Source organism: Gallus gallus, chromosome 3 (genome assembly GCF_016699485.2).
Source record: "Gallus gallus isolate bGalGal1 chromosome 3, bGalGal1.mat.broiler.GRCg7b, whole genome shotgun sequence".
Taxonomy (NCBI): Eukaryota; Metazoa; Chordata; class Aves; order Galliformes; family Phasianidae; genus Gallus; species Gallus gallus.
The window spans coordinates 82,146,737-82,163,311 of NC_052534.1; positions in this window are offsets into that span (position 1 = coordinate 82,146,737).

The window sequence follows — 16,575 nt, forward strand, 5'->3', positions numbered from 1 at the left end:
TGTAATTATACTTGCTGCAGTAGTGTGTCCTTAGGGCAAATCTGCCTGTGAAAGCCATGAGGGGGTTCTGTGGCGATGGCAGAAATTGTTATTTTTACTTCACTGTGAGATTGTTTCAGTGTTTCAACCTGTTAAGTAGAAATTGATACTCCTAAGGAGAAAAGTAAAGTTTCAATAGTAAGGGAAACCATTTTGGAATCTTTCTATCCTCTATCAGTTGAAATCGTGTTTGAGAAGAACATGAGTCACAATGTATAAATTTTCATGATTTGATGATTAAATTTTTTCTGTTTTCATGATAACCAAAATATTAAGACCTGGAGATGACCACCAACAAACAATGCTTACTACGGAGTGGTAAATCACTGCACCATCTTAGGCACTACTCGGAGGAGAAGCCAGTGTGTAATGTGGGACAACATCAAGATGACTGTGGCTAACAGATGGGATTACAGTATGTAATGAGATATTACTGCCCATTTCTCTGAGTTCCTTTGTCACTAAGGAGCCAAACACACCTGGGTTCATTCATCTTCCAACACCATCACCTTAGTGAGGAAAGATTATTATCTCCAGACATGGAAGACACTCTTTTTCTATCCTTGAGTATTTACTTCCCTATACGTATAGTGGGGATAATACCACTTTCTTAAAAATACGAGACTTATTAAGCTGAATACACTGGAAAGGTAGACAGATGCTGTGTTAGGACCTGCTTTTAAGGGACTTGGGGTAGATAAAAGAAGGTCACAAGTATATGGAAGGGGAACTGCTAAAGAATGTGTATAACCAGCCACTCAAGGCTGGATGTAGCACTGGGCAGCCTGGTCTAGTGGTTGGCAACCCTGCCCACAGCACGGGGGTTAAAACTAAATGATCTTTAAGGTCCTTTTCAACCCAGGTAGTTCTATGATTCTGATTCTGAAAAGACATTTACCCTGAAAGATTTTAAGGCAGTTTATCAGTTTTGTCTTCCCTCCCCCGCAAGTAAATATTACAAAAAGTATGCAAAATTTTTGCATTTGGGAAATGTTAAATCCTAAGTAATGATACTAGTATATTCAATATATTTTATTTTGTTTAAAAAAATAAGCAAGTTCAAGTGTTTGTCCCAGTGTGATATTACACCCAACCTTGGAAATTGTAATGTGTTTCTAATGGAAGAGGGAGTCTAGCTATGCCTTACCAGTCAGCTGCAATGGATTTCCTGGTTAAGGAACAGCTGTGACTTCTTGATGGTCTATCATGTTCACCTACAACATAAGTCATGTCAAAAGCTAAAGGCATGTACTTTGCATTCATGTGCAATGCCTAGCACAGACTCTGCTGGGAATCAGCTAATACCAGATCCCTGGTGTGCAGATATATACAAAAACCTGTTAATGGAAAGGGCATGAAGGAAAATGCCTGTAGCCTGTTGAGGGCATAGGTCTTTCCTGGAAGCAACATCCCCCTGCACCTATGACTCAGGGTTGCCAGCCTGTGATAAGCTGATACCAGTTTCCAAATACCTAGTGCTGAGCTAGGGGAAAATCATGGTGGCTTCCTCTCTTACTTCTTGTTCTTTTTTCTCCCAGTGGGTATCATAGGCTTGGTCTGACAGTGAGCACTGTGTTCCTCTCTCTGCCACACCAGAGCCCATTTCTGAAACGGAGCACTGCATGGCTGGCAGCTGCAAAACCACATTTGTCATGCATTCATTGAGTCAGACACACTGCACCAGCATTTCAGGAAAAAAAAAAAAAGAAGTATCTCTACAAGAAGCTGTTCATGTCTAAGAATGAAGGTGCTTGGCTGAAGTTACATGTGAGTGTAAATAAATATGATGTTAGACTTGATGATCTTTAGGGACTTTTCCAACTTAAATGATTCTATGGTTCTATTATTCCATGAAACTTCAATTCTGTCTGCTAATCTTTCTTCTGCTTGAACTATTAAAGACTGGAAGGTAGAGGAGCAAACGCTTTGGATCATAATATCACTCTTCTCTTCTGTAGCACATCTACCACGTTTTTCCTGCTGTCACTGTAAATGCCCCAAGAAACTGTGTCATCTCTTCCAGGAAAATAGTCTCCATATGAATGTCTTACACTGTGAAAGAGTAAGCAATAAAAATCGGATTTTGCTCCCTTTTGGCTTTTACTTTCTACTTTGATAAAAGACAGAAGGAGGTGGAAGAAAAGTTGCAATTAACAGAAGGAGAGCATAAAACAAATAACACACTGAAGGCTGGCATGCCTTTTTTCTTCCCTTTTTGGCTCTGTTTCTCACAAATGATTTCCAGAAACCTATCACCATTAATAGTAAACAAAAAAGAACTACAAAACTGACCAAAGGAAAAAAGTCTTTGAATAGTAATTAGGCAAGTTCAAGCTGCTATATCATGTTGAAATACTCTCCAGACTACCATACAAGGCTGAATATATAGTAAAGCCTTGTCCAAGAAGCCTTACTAAGAGCTTCTATCTCAGAATTTAGGGCCTGTAATAATTCACTTGCTTAATATTAAATTACATCCTTAGAGAGAATTTACTGAGCATCCTCTACGTGGGCAGGCATAGCTGGGCTGAGCATGGGCAGCATGTCCTGGGGAACCCTGGACTATGGAAGAAGGAGCTCAGAGAGTAAGAAAGTCATGGATGCCTCATCTTCTGCAAGCGCTGAGGCTATTGTGTGGTATGAGAAGATGCAGTGAGGAAGACTATGGGTAGCAAGGGAAGGCTAGGAGGGCGAGAAGAGTGGTAGAGCCACTGAGAGGATGGTGTGTCAAGATGGACACAGGGCTAGCCTGAATTTCATCTACAGTAGTACTTAGGATGCCACCAGATGTAATGTGACTAGCGTGTCTTTGAGAATTCACAAAGAGAGGAAGAAATACCAGAGGATACAGAAGGGCAAGGTTTCTGTCTTTGGAAAGGGAGTAGAAGAAGCCCTTGATAATTCTAAAGAAGTCAGCAGAATTTCAGCACCTGAGAAGACCCTGGAAGAAATCATTGCACAATCACTTCAGAAACACATAGAGAAGCATGTCAAGCGGTTCCCTCTGAACATCAGGAAGCAATTCCATGCTGCGGAGATGACAGAGCACTGGCACAGCTGCCCAGGGGCTGTGCTGTCTCCTTCTTGGAGATCTCCAGAAGCTGCCTGGATGTGGCGCTGGTCCCACCGCATTAGGTGTCCCTGCTGGAGCAGGGGTTGGGCCAGATAGACCGCGAGGTCCCCGCCAACCCTAACCACTCTCTAATTCTGAGAAAAAGGTGATTAGAAACAACCAGAACAGATTTGTGAAAAGCAAGTCATGTCAAAGCTATCTGATTTCCTCTCTGGACAGGGTGGTGAGTAAAAGGAGAACAAGCAATGTGACTTTTTTAGTGGGGCATTTGATGCAGTCCTGTATAATAGCCTCAAACATTTCCTAGCACACTGGGAGACAGTCTGCTTGAGATGACTGCACAGTGGATACACTGCTTGAAAAAAGATTGTCAGAATTATTCACGTTATTATCAATGCTCTCTATCAATTCCGACAAGCATTTCGTATGGTCTCTCGTGCAGGGCTATCTTGGGCCAGTTCCGTTCAATAATTTCATTAGCGGTTCAAATGATGGAATAGCATGTATACTAATTTGCTGATGGCACCACACTGGGAGGGGGTGCAAGCTCTGAGGAGGACGAGTTGAGAATTTGAAATGATCTTGACAAATTGGAGAAATGGCCTGAAATCAATAAGATGAAATTAAATAAAGACAAGTACAAAGTACTGCATTTAGGAAGGAAAAACTCAAATGCACAACACAATTGGAGATCTCAAGAGAGGCACCCACTCTGCAGAAACATAGGCTCTGGGACTACAATGAGCCACAGCCGAAGCGTGATCCAGAACACCAAGGCTTCTGCACAAAGAGAAATCTTATGAGATCCATAAGTATGAATGTCTGCTAACATATAGGAGTTTTCCAGTTAATAGGCTAGTAAGAAACTGGAAAGAAAAAAAAAAGAAGAAGAAGAAGAAAAGAAAAAAAAAGGAAATCTTTCACATCCTTTTTTCACTGTAGATTTAAGAAGAGGTTAGACACCTCTCTCAGTGGTAGTGGGAAAATAGTTGGTTCTGCAGTTAAGCAAGGGTTTAGCTTAAAAGTTGAAGTTTCTTGCAGTCTCGCAACTGTATGATTTTTTGGGAAGCCTAATTTTTTTTTAATTGTGCTCTCCACGGCCTTTCATCCCGAATAATCATTTTCCAAATATTTGTTTTCAAACATATTGTTTCCAATAGAAGATAGCTGGATTTAGGGCTCTTGCTGAAGTCAGCATCAGAAATCTACTGACTCATAACTGTTGCTCCAAGACGGGATTTTTAGAAAGCAAGTCTAAGACCTTTGCCTCAGTAATGCATGGTGTGATCTCTATTACCTGGCTCAGGACACAGCAGCTGTTGCCATTTGTATCAGACAAAGCTGGGTTGAGATAATGCCTATTTTAGAACTGTTAATGGTCCATTATGAGGGTTGCTCCGAAAGTAATGCATCCTATTCAATTATGGTGGTCCTCAACCTCAGAGGTGGATGTTGGTGGTATTACAAGAAGAGGATGAACCTTCCTGCCAATATCCACTACATACTGTTGTTGTCTGACAGATGGCAGCAGAGGCAGTCTGACATAAAGGCATCTGATGTGGAAATGCATATGAAGCAAAGATGTGTCACTGGATCCCTCCATGCAGATAAAATGGCACCTGTTGATATTCATCAGTGCTCGCTGAACCCTTACGGAGAACAAAAAATGGATGTGAGTACAGAAAGGAGTGGGTGATGTGTATCATCTATGGTAACAGCAACAATAGATCACTTCCACTGGTGCAGATTTTTATGAGTATGGCAGGCAGACTCTTGTTCCTTACTGGTGAAAATGCATAGCTAATGACAGTGACAGAGTTTTGTAGATGAGCATTTACTCTATCAAATAATGTCATTGTGCTGTTTGTATCAGTTGTACTTTCCATGGAAATAAATCGGAGGCGTTGCTTGCAGAGTGACCTACATATGTTATTTAAAGAGCATTACAGATCATTTATCTGGTATTGTTAACTGTTTGTATTTTATTTTCTAATCATATCAAGTAAAAAAAAAAAAGTCATATTTTTCCATTACACCAACTCCGTAGGTTAACTGCCTGCTTTAGGTTAATCCTATTAGAGTTGTATCTTGGCAGAGGCTCTTCTGGCAAGGGAAAGTCCAGAGACAGGACAAAACTTTTCCTGTTCTGCCAAGAATGGTTTTGGCTGAGAAGGTTGCGAGGTTATTGAAAGCTGCATAAGCAGCTAGCAAAGTGCAAATGTCCATCACACAATTTCGCAGATAATAGGCTTGGCAGTAATACTGTCCCTGGCACCAAGAGGATCTGAATCAGGTGCAATATCCACAACAATAGCAGAAGAGCCCACGGGATTACCACACTGTGACAGCATCGAATCTCACCTACGATCACACCTAAAATTTAAAAGATAACGTGAGTGATTCCATCATGAAATTCAAGCAGTCCCTGTAGTCTGAGGAGTGCCAACAAACCACCTTGCAACATATCAACTAAAAACGAGATGAAAAGATTGAAATTCTTCATCCATAGATATTCCAAAGAATGAAGCTTGTCCTCTCTCAAATGCATTTGGCCACCACTGGCTGTGATTTTCTCAGCCAGGAGATGTCCTGCAGTAATCATCTCTCATGGCATCTCATTGCCCTTCAGAGGCAGGTGCCTCCCGTTACCTTGGTGCCAGGCATGCCAGTGTGGAAACACTCAGGGATTTCCCAGAAGTCAGTAGTCTTCTGCGTGAGATTTCCAATAGCTGTGTTAATATATGAAGTCCTAAGAAATATGCACACAATTTTTTATCACTTTCCCTAGACCACAATGCCCTGGGAGATATCTGCATGTGCACTCTGAAATCTCACTTCAGTTAAGGGTCTTTTGGCTGAAGAACTTTCCCTCTTTGTTTTGCTGAAAGAGAGATGCGTTAGCCCTCTGAGCATGCTGCTTACTCTGTCTTTTCTTCTGATATATGAAGTTTAGATTTAATTATTATCAATGTATATGCATGCATACATATATATGTTTGTATATGTACACATATGTGTATATATGTGCCCGTGTGTGCATTTTGTTCAGTAGGTCCTATGCTTTTTCCCATTTATTTTAATTTATGAAGTAGCTCTTGGTTGGATATTAGGAAAAGAATCCAAAAGAGTGATCAGGCACTGGAACATAGGCTGCTGAGGGAGATGGTGCAGCTGCCATCTCTGAAAGTGTTCAAGAAACATATAGATGGATACTTAGGGTCATGGTTTTGTGGGCAGTATTGGTGGTAGGTGGACAGTTGGATTAGGTGATCTTAGAGGTCTTTTCCAACCTTAATGATTCTATGATTCTGTGATTCTATGAAAGTTTTATAACTAACCACTGTGGTTTGGAGAGGGATGTCACATCCAGGCTGAGAAGGTGATAGGGCTGTGGTCCCACTGCACTGCCCTGCAGCTCTCCAGGCTCTGGGCTCGGAAATGCCCACACATGACTGGCACCAGTGTGCTACCAGTGTGCTGAAGTCCACAAACTCCATGAAAACTGAATGTGCCTATATGATCCCATTCAGCAGAAACACATGCCCACAGAGCCCCTTCTCTTTGTGTTCTTATGACAGCGTTAAGGAAAGCCCATTAGAACTGGTTGGGCTTTTTGGCTTGTGGGCAGGCTAACAAGATTTGTGGGTGGAATGACTGCAATGACAGTGTGAGACACCAGCTAGAAAGAAGTATGTGGGTCTGTTTCCCAAAACATAAAAAGCTTTTTGCAGAAAGCTCAGGGAGATATATGGTAGAGCAAAACCAACCAAATCCCCACTCAGAACCCTTTGCTTTATTAGCCTTCAAGGATTTATCGGCCTTTTCAAGTTCCTGTAAATGAATGACTTGCTTTATTTTTTTTTTAGCAGATGGCTGAGACTATTAGTGAACCGGTTTATGGTGTGTGTTTGACATGCAGAATTAACTTCTCTCTGAGGGGAGAAGCTGTTAAGAAAAACTTTTTTCTTTTCCTTAATCTAATATTTACCTCTCCTGATGCACGGATGTTCTTACTAATCACTGTAATTATATCATCAGAGCATCCAAAGCCTGCTTTGTTAACCTCCTGTTTGATGGTACATTGTATTTACAGTTTGGCAAAGATGCCTTGGCCATAATTCTCTGAGTTCTGCAACTAGAAGTTAATTCTTATGGATGACATATTTTGATACTTATGATAGTTTCCATAGTCATAGAACATCCCAACTTGGAAGGGATACCCAGGGATCACTGAGTCCAAACCCTGGCCCCACACAACACCACCCAAAATCAAACCCTACATCTGAGAGCACTGTCCAAATCCTCCTTGAACTCCAGCAGCTCAGGGCTGTGCCCACTGCCCTGGGCAGCCTGTTCCATGCCCACTCCTCTCTGATGCAGAACCCCCAGCTGCCCCTCCCCTGGCACAGCTCCATGCTGTTCCCTCAGGCCCTGTCATTGTCACAGAGAGCAGAGCTCAGCGCTGCCCCTCCACTCCCTGAAAAGCTGTAGGCCGCCATGGGATTTTATGTCCTTCTTATACTGTGGCACCCAAAGATGTGCCCAGTGCTCAAGATGAGGTCTCACAGCATAGAGTGGAGAGGAGCAATCCCTTCCCTTGCCTGGCTGACAGTGCTGCCATTGACACATCCCAAGGTGCAATAAAAAGGAAATCTGCCAGCAGGAAAAATTCCATGGATACAAGTTATGTTACATAGAAAAGGGCCTGAATGGGAGAGAATGATGTGATGTCATTTTAGGATGACACAAGATTGTAATGGAAAAACAAAAGACTGCATAGAATTTCCAAAGAATCTGACAACACTGTGGATTACCAGGCAGTTCAGCACCACTCAGCTGCTCCCTCACCCTCCTCAGTGGGATGGGGGAGGCAATAACAAAGGTAAAATTGAAAAAATATATATGAGTTGAGATAAAGGCCATTTACTAGGTAAAGCAAAAGCCACTAGTGCAAGCAGAGCAAAGCAAGGAATTAATTCACCGCTTCCCACTGGCAGGCAGACTTCAGACACTCCCAGGAAAGCCAGGCTCATCATGTGTTAACTGTTCCTTGGGAAGGCAAATGCCATCACTCCAAATGTTCCCTCTTCCACCTTCCCTCCAGCTTTTGCTATATGATGCCATATGGTATAGAATATCTCTTTGGCCAGTCTGGGTCAGCTTTCCTGGTTCTGGCCCTCGCCCCCCCCTCTCCCACCCGGCTCCTTGTGCACCACCAGCTCCTCATCATTAGGACAAGCACAAGGAGCTGAACATTCCTTGGCTCCGTGTAAGCACTGCTCAGCAACAATTAAAACAACTATGTGTTATCAACATTGTTTTCATCAAAAATACAAAACACAGCAGCATACAAGCCTCTGCTAAGAAAATGAACTCTATTCCAGCCAAAACCATAACATGTTGCCAAAAAAGTCATGGAATGAAAGATGAAACTGAATGCAAGACAGCATCTGGATAGCACTGAAAAGCAGCAGAAGGAGCTGTAACTACCTCAGTACTACAGAAGTTTAAGTCACATATATCAAACAGTATGAAGATGAACATCACCATGGATATTTAATTGAAAACACTTCAGTGGGAAATATTAAAGCAGATAAAATAAATGTTAAGTTGTATTAAGGAGGTGACAAAGAATAGTACCAAATAGAATGAAAACCAAAGACTTCTGCTGCTGGTCACTGAAGTGCCATTTACTAATATAGAAGGAGAACTGCAAGCTGCAGAGTTTCAAATATACCAGCTAAAATGGTACAGAAGACATCAGAGAAAAGGATAGTTCCAAAAAGAAAGAAAGAAAAAGAAGGAAGGAAGGAAGGAAGGAAGGAAGGAAGGAAGGAAGGAAGGAAGGAAGGAAGGAAGGAAGGAAGGAAGGAAGGAAGGAAGGAAGGAAGGAAGGAAGGAAGGAAGGAAGGAAGGAAGGAAGGAAGGAAGGAAGGAAGGAAGGAAGGAAGGGATTTTATGCCTGAAATGTAATCTTCCATATTAAAAAAGTTTTTAAAAGGACAGATGAATGAGAATAATGTAGAAAATAGAATAGAAACTGAAGTCTACTATCAACTCTTTAAAACTTTAAGAAAAGCAACCACCCATGCAGAAATCAGAGATTCCTCAAAGATAATACTTATCTACACATCTATGTATTATATGACTGTCATGTGGAAGTCACTGCCACAGACAGCTCTCAAAACCTGAGCAAGAGCTAAATACTTCTGTGAGAATTGGAAGAAGTTGGCCCTATGGCTCTCTGTTGTACCACCACATGATGGGAAGAGGTGCTGCCATTGGACCGCTGTTCCTTCAACATCCCATGTGCTGGCAGCCTTAATGAGAGTACCCACTGATATACAAGCAAGGATGAAAAATACATGAGGCATATATGCTTTCCTGTGTTCCATGTTTTGCCTTGCAATGAAAAGAAGAGTTCCTCTATAAACACAGTAGTGCTTTGCTTCCTTTTTGGAGATACAAAGCTTAAAATCAAACATGTTGTACCAAACCCTGTTTGCCTCTAGCAGTCATCAGAGGGACAAAATGATTACAATTGGTCTGATTGGTACTGTGCAGGTTTCTGCATAGTTGTCACTTGCTCTTCTGGGAGGAGCTGGGAATATAAAGCCACTCTCTTAAAATATTCTCTTAAAAATTTGTTCTTATAATATAGAGACTGCTGAAACTTGGCGTGAATTTTAAATTAAGGAACTAGTGGGGAGAATGCATTTCTTTTTGTTAAAGGTTTTTCCTTTCAAGTCTCATTATTATTCAGTTGCCATGGTTTATCTGATTTTGCAAAGTACCCAGGGAGATATGGCAATGATTGGGTATTTAGAAATACACTGATGGATAGATATCATATATCCATGACGGGTAGAATATTAACACTTCCAGTGTTGGTGAACACTCGCTGCCTTGGTCAGCTAAAATTAGGACCCTTTTTTTTTTTTTCCTTGTATATTGAATACATGAGAAAATTGGCCACGAATAAATGTTACTTTCTATGATCCTTCAATTTACCTTTAAAATTCCTCCTTAACCCAAAGAAGACAGATACCCATCTGAACCATTTCTTCTCAATGCACATTAAGCGAGCAAGTATTTTTAAAAGTAAAGAACAAATTTTGCTTTCAGCTGAAGGCTTCCCAATGCCTGCTCATTCACATTGCTGTGTGTGCTTTAAAAGCTGCTGTGCATTAATTCTCCTGCACTTATTAGGAAAGCATGTATGCGGTAAAGCTGTATTCACTTCATTTCCCACAGCCGTCTCCAGAGCCCACTGGTCCATTGCAATCTCAACATCTTATTTACAAGTCCTTTGGTGTGGGGAAAAAAAAATAGAGCATGATTGTATTTCATAGTGAATATGTCTGTAGTACCCAAATTCCAGCATCCTCCACCCTGAACAGAGCTTTGGTAGGCTCTGACAAGAGTGCCATCTCCAGATACAGGTCTCCCTGCACCATGCTGTAGGAGGAATGCTCTCAAAAGATTTCCCTGCCACTCGTCATCTTATATTGGTCTTAGAGACACAGTGGTTTTCTGGGCTGCCAACAAATGTTAATAAATGCATTACAATGACCTAAACTTGCACATATTAGGGCACATGCCTGGAAGATGCTGAACTAAGCTCTGGCTGGCTGCTCAAGCTGAAAAGCAGCTCATTTAACAAGTGCAGCTCTCCATCTGGCCTTTCCTCTATGTATTATGAAGAATGTTCACTTTAGCAAAATGGTCCTTGTATTAAGCCCTCGACACATACAGTTGTACCCTGTGCAGCCAGCCTGCCTTCTTGACTTTTAGCACAATGACAGACACAATAGATGGACATGCAAAGCCAATGTGCAGTCCTGCAGGTGTTGGCTGGGAGACTTGGAGGCTGAGAGGAGGCCTCATGGTGGCTGCAGCTTCTCAGGAGGGAAGCAGAGGGTCAGCACTGAGCTCTGCTCTCTGTGACAGTGACAGGGCCCAAGACAATGGCATGGAGCTGTCAGGGGAGGGGCAGCTGGGGATCAGGGGCAGGTTCTGCATCAGAGGGGAGTGGGCATGGAACAGGCTGCCCAGGGCAGTGGGCACAGCCCTGAGCTGCCGGAGTTCGAGGAGGATTTGGACAGTGCTCTCAGAAGTAGGGTTTGATTTTGGGTGGTGTTGTGAGGGGCCAGGGTTTGGACTCAGTGATCCCTGGGTATCCCTTCCAACTGGGGGTATTCTATGATTCTATGACTGTCCCAAATAGGAGCATCCCTGTCGAGCGGGCATGCTCCTGCAGGGCTGTGGGCACCTTCCATCTCCCATCTTGGCCTAGCTTTAAGTGCTAAAATTGTGCTTCAGGGTTGGGTGAATAATTTGCATGGTTAAGGTGCGGGATAGCATTAAAGAGCATTTCTGCTCATGGTAGCTTGCTCGGCGTCTGGCCGGATCAGTTCCACAACAGCACAGCCTGTGCAGGTGTGCAGCAACAAATGTAAAAGTAAAGCAGCACTGGATCCTGGGCTTTTGATTGAGAGCATTGCTTAAGCCTGCACACCAGGTGGAAAAAGATCTTTGTTTTGTAAACCATAAAAATAGTGTAATTCCAAAATATTTATATTAAATACATACATAATGTACTCAGGTGGCTACCAACTCGCAAACTATCCAATACTGACCTGCTGTGCTTTCAAAGGAGGAGCTGTATGTGTGTACCTATGTTTGTTATACCTATATTCATTCACCCACCCACACTAAACAAAAGACTCACGGTAAAAGACTGCAGGTGTGGCTTTCATGTTATTCTATAAAACCATTAAGACGGTCTGGTGTTTTTTACTGTGACTTACTTCCTAGAAACGGCACCACATTAATGCACATTATTACATCTTTCAGCTTTTAATAACTGAAATTAAAATGAAAGTAACTGCAAGTAATTCCAAGCATGGAAATATGATGCATAATAATCCATAGGAGGAAAACAGTTTACAAAAATCTCCAAATACATAGTAATATATTTGCTAATTCAAATCTAATTCACTAAAGTTCCTTTCCTCTTCTCTCTGTAATGTGTCTCTTCCTAAGCTCTAATTGTGTTTAAGCTCAGTGAGGTATTCACTTGGGACAAAACTCACTCTGAATCCATTTTGTATTAGCCGCAATATTGCCCGTAATATTACACGGGCACAGAGCCCTTACAGAAGGAGTTACAGAGCTCATGGCCTCCGTGCTTCCCAAATGGTTCAGGAGAGACCGCAGAAGTCACAGGCAGTGCTCTTGGTTACACTTGGAAGATGATCCAACGTTTTGCCAGTGGAGCAAAAATCTGCCTTGTTCTTGCTCAGGCAAAAATTTAAAGAAGAATGTTCTTGTAATCTGTGGTGCGTGTCAGGCTCACATCCTTCCGCTGCCAAGTCAATTAAAAATAGGTACTGCTACCCTGGAAAGAACTCAAAGAACAGCAACAAAGACTTATAATTACAAAGCAGAACGATGGCCTCCAGGGCAAAATAATATGGAATTAATGCAGGACATACAAAGCCAGCACAGGAGAACAGCTCCAGGGAGACAGCGTAAGGTATCCAGAAGGTAACATCAAAAGAGCAGGAACTGTTCTGGGTCTCCAGAGTCAAGCCTTTTAGAAACAACTGTTCTGTTAAACCCTGGGATTTTCAGGGGTGGAGCTATTTACCAAGATTGCCTGGAAGAGCATCTCCTCTGTTAACATAAGCAGTTGATGATTTTCTAGGGAATCTTGGTGAGGCACTGAAACCAGGTGCACCTGGCCAGCTTAGGTACAACACAGAAGCCAACAGAGTGTTAGAGTAACAGAGGGACATAGGGAACTGCAAGAGTGAGAGGAGGTTGATGACGTGGCTGAGGTGAAGAGGACCAGAGAGCTTCCCTTATAAATAGAAGTTAAGAAAGCTGAATAACAGATAGTGTAGGGAATTAAAAAAAAAAAAAGAAGCTTGAGCTTCTTACCGGTTTCTAAGGATATAAATACTGTGCAGAGTTTAATTAGGAGCACTGGATGGAGTGATGCGCTCAAGTATCAACTTGAGTGCTTTGCTTTAGTAAGCAACATAACCCCAACTGCAGCTGTATCCACCTACATGTTTAACATGCTTAGCTCTCATGCCTCCTTAAATTCTTTAGTGTGATCCAAAAGTACTACCCTGGAAGATGAGGGTTTGAAAATGAGGATGGGTATATTTGGACCACATGCTGGAGCAACTGCATCCTGAGGCCATGGAGAAGCCTCAGGAGGGACATTGCCCATGCACAACTACTTGAGCAGTACCAATACCTTCAGCTAAAAAAATAAACATCCAGTGCCACATGAATGCCTTAAGCTATGTAAATCTGCTGCTTTGGAGGAGCATGGAGCTCCCATAAGTCCCAAGATACATCTGCTGGCTGTGTGCTGATGTCCTGAAGGTACTAGAGAGGTCTCAGACAACCAAATCCTTCATCCCATCTCTAGTGACTGCTGGGAGCTGACATCAGCCCTCATGTAGACACACATGTGCAGGGACACCAATGTAAGTGGGTTAACCTGCTCTGCATATCCCTTCTTGAGCAGGGGGTTGGACCAGAGGAACCTAGAGGGACCTGCAAACCTCAGCCATTCCAGGATTCTGCGTGTGTAAATAGGTATCTGTGCAGCTGAATCTCACTCTGCACCAGCAAAAGGTATTGGTCACCTCTAGGTTTCTGTATCAGCTGTGTGGACAATTTTAAGCTACAGAGATAATTTGATCTAACACATCCCTAAGTCTCTGTTGGTAGAGACCTACAGAACAGTACAGATACTGGGGAATGGAACATGCGTCCCTGGATGGGAGATAACAGGCAGCATTGCCTCAGGAGATGCAGAACAAGAGTATCTCCTGGTTCTACTCAAGGGACTAAAGGTGCACTAAAGCTTGTAGTAGGCAGGAAAATAGCATATAAGGCTCCCCTCAACTGGAGGATGAGTTGCCCTATAGGAACTTCCTAATAATAGGGCCAGGAGCTTAGCCCTAGTGATTGGACTGAGAGTTTTCATTTCAGTTTCAGTTTCTGAAAGTCAGAGGGACTGTCCTGTCCCCAAGGGCTAACACTGGCACTTAGCAGCCTCAGTAGCACTCAGTAGTTCACCAGTGCAAAGAGTGTGGGCAGGGGCACCAAGGGCACTCAGGGAAAGCCAAAGCCATGACTGTCTATAGAGGGCAATCTCTCACCTTTCAAAAAGTGGACCTTGTAGAGAGGCTTCACTGCCCCTTGTCTGCCCCGGGTCCCTGTTTGCCATGGCTACAGCAATATCAGAAGAAGAAAGCTGTAGAGGAGGTATCTGGTGAGATCGCTCATACACCTGCACTTGCAGCTCATACACCTACACTTGCAGCATGAGAAAAGCCTGTATTTATGTGTGGGAGGATGGAGACAGACCACTGGATTATGGAAACATGGGGCATGGAAATGTGATTCAGCAGTTTGGCATACATCCACAGTATGGAGCACATCCAACAGGGGTATGGAAATTCAGTCTCCTGAGGTAGGTTTGCCAACATCTGCTCTCTGTGACCATCCACTCAGGAGAGCTGCCAAGGGCAAATTGATGGGCTAAGAAAGAGAAGTGCTTCTTCATGGCACTTTTCTGTTGGGTGAGAGGTTTTTCCTCTGCAGCATCTGTCAAAATAAGGAGAGCACCACTGCTTCTGCAAACTTCCTCTTCAAAGTAGAAAGCAAGGCGTCTTTTTGTTCCAATGCAAAAAAAAAAAAAAAAAAAAAAGAAGTAAAAAAACCCATCACTATCAAGACTGTCATATTTAATCCAACAACATTTGTATTTTAGTGATGTTGTAATATCTCAGCCATACCCCAGGGAAGATCCCTGTCTCAATGTGCTCTCCAGTCCAGAGACTGATCAGAACAATCCCATCACTCTTTCACTGCCTGCATGTCAACACATCACCAAATGCTGGGTTTTTTGTTGTTGTTGTTGTTCTTTTTTTTTCCCCCTTTTTTTCTTTCTTTTTTCTTTTTTAATTAAAATGCCATTATAGCCTTTTAGTGGCTTTCAAAAATTAGGTCATTGCCAGATCAATGCAGCTATGTTTGCCTTGTTTCAGGGATTGATTTTTTTGCTTTAGGAGGATAAGCAAATGGCTGACAGCAGTTGCCTTTCTTTGGCATTGCAGTGTTTAGCAGTCTGTATGTAGGCTGACCCAGTAAATCTCTTGCCAGTGAGTCTTAGGGCAAAATTTTTACTCCCAACTCGCAGATAATGTTTTGCTTTTGATACAGTTCTTTCGTATGCTGAGAACTCCCATTGATATACAGAAAAAAGACAATATTGGATTCAGGGGCCATGCTGCAAATCTAAGAAATGGTTTTGATCTTACAGTGCACTTACACGCTGTGAAATGACTCTGTAAGAAAGCTGCACACAGCAGTCAGGCTTACCATCCATCCTTCAGTGGCTTCCATAAAGCTGTGCTCTGGTTACAGGTGAAATGCTCCGGCCCTGCAGCTCAGACTGGGCTCTGCAGTTCAACCACCACCTTTCCTTCTCATGTGCCACCACTAGTGACAAAGTGCTGTGAGTCACTCCAGTCCTCAGTCACTTGCCTGCATCTGTTTTCCTGCAGCCCAGATGCAAACTGTTCAGTGAATGGCTCGGCTGATGGTGTTTTATAATGAAAAGCATCCTGCTGCTAAGGAAACTGTTAAAAAACACTACTTCAGAAAGCACTGATGACCTGAATCATAGAATCATGGAATCATTGAATCATAGAATTGTTATGGTTGGAAAAGACCACCAAGATCTAGTCCAACCTTCATCCCACCACCACCATGCCCACTAAGAAGTGCCACATCTATCCTTTTCTTGAACACCTCCAGGAACAGTGACTCCACCACCTCCTTGAGCAGCCTGTTCCAGTATTGCACTACTCTTTCTGATATACTGGCTGTGTACGTGGGAGAACACAGCACTGCATATGGCTGCCACTCAGAGAAGTATAAGGCTGGTGGCTGACAAGTTATTCTACCACCTTCCTTGGCCATGGCATGTTAAGGACTGCACCACCCATCCTCAGGGTCACTTTCAGTGTCCTGATCTTAGGTGGGAACCAGGCAGGCTTTGTTCCTGAGGGTCACCTCTGAGTGAGAAACATCCATCCCCCCACACACAGCCATCCCACTGCCTTCACCATCCACCATGTGGTGCTCAGAAACCTCTCCCACAGACATCCATCCAACTGAAATGAGGCTTCTCATCTGGCCTATCTTTATTATTATTATTGCTTGTTTTGCCACACAATACCTGGAGGGTCAAAATAAATTCAGATAGAAAAAAAATAGGGTTTTATGGTATTCTGAATAGCTTCCCATAAAAAAATCATTTCCCAGAAGACATGAAAGTTCTGAATCTCTCATAAATCACCCCACGACATTTTTGTTACAAAGTAATTGAGGATCCAGAGACTCTTAACCTTCTTTTAACCCCATTTTAT